Here is a 1,108-nt window from a genome sequence, read left to right on the forward strand (position 1 = left end):
CCCTAGCACAGCCCAGCCGGGCCTTCCTTCCTCACACCTGCCCCCTGCCAAGTGGCCGCTCACCGGCGTCTGAGGAGATGGCCCGCCCGGGGCGCCCCCTCCAGGGCACGCCGTGGCTGCTGCGTCTCCCTGGTCGCCGGAGAGCCCCGGCAGAGGGCTGGAAGGGGGTCCAGGCCGGCATCAAGTCCGCCCACCTGCTCCCAGCAGGACCAGTGCAGACCAACAACTGGCACGGGAAAACCACGTTCTTGGCAGGGCTAGTGCCTGCCCGAAGTCTCACATAGTTAGCCTCCCGCTTTCACTTCCAGTGGGAGGATCTTGACTATATGCCAACTTTATGGAAATGAGAGATTCTTCCCCAGCTTGCTCCTGCAGCTGTATAGGTGAGGGAAGTGAAACTTGGGGGCATGGCTGACTGGAGCCACCTTAAGTCAGGGGGCCACGTGCCCCCCCAGCAACCAGTCATCCCCCCACGGCCAATCTCACTGACCAGGGGGCAGAAAGGTTGCCCGTCACCGAAGCGGTGAGCGCAGCCCATCAGGGGTGCACCGGCTCTCAGGGAGTGCACGTGCATCCCCTATGAGTCGGCACTGCTTGAGGGCATCTGAATCCCACGCCTCTGGGCTTGGGCCTTTATGTAGGATGCCCACCAAAGGACTTGGAAGCATCTGAAGCCCTAGGTGCGAGTGGAGGATGTTTGCAGGTAGTAGGGTCACATTTCGTTCTTGAATGACTCATGGATTTCGAATTAATTTGGTTGATTTGACTTGGAACAGGAAAATTTTTCCTTAAAAGAGAGCAGGAAAAGACCAGCCCCAGCTACAGCATCCCAGCCAAGGCTGTCATGAGAGACCAAAGTGCAAAGTGTTGTGCCAGACCTTCTCTTTTAATCTAGTTTGGGTCTTCGGTGTCTTCTATCGTTCTCATTTTTTTCACCTCCATGCAGAGAGTAGCCCTGCTATCTCTCAGTCTGCTGCAGGCACAAGCTGGACAAACCAGGGCCCCGTGACCAAATTCAGTGGGTCTACCTGTGCTTATAAAAGATTTTAGCTCCAAGACGGCTAAAATCAGTAGCGTGCATGTAACAGTGACATCCCAGCTTGGTTCA

General features: G+C 56.2%; 1 protein-coding gene across 10 annotated transcripts in view; it reads right to left on the reverse strand.

The window, feature by feature from the left end:
• The window catches only part of TLR5 (toll like receptor 5), a 41,321-nt gene extending 40,993 nt beyond the window's left edge, over nucleotides 1–328 (reverse strand). For all 10 annotated transcript variants that reach the window (XR_003095371.1, XR_003095366.1, XR_003095369.1 and 7 more), the window contains exon 1: nucleotides 64–328. The gene's annotated coding sequence lies outside the window, so the exon portion shown is untranslated. The remainder of the gene's footprint in view (nucleotides 1–63) is intronic.
• Between the last annotated feature and the right edge of the window lie 780 nt (nucleotides 329–1,108).

The sequence above is a fragment of the Alligator sinensis genome, unplaced genomic scaffold, assembly GCF_000455745.1.
Source record: "Alligator sinensis unplaced genomic scaffold, ASM45574v1 scaffold266_1, whole genome shotgun sequence".
In the NCBI taxonomy this organism is placed as follows: Eukaryota; Metazoa; Chordata; order Crocodylia; family Alligatoridae; genus Alligator; species Alligator sinensis.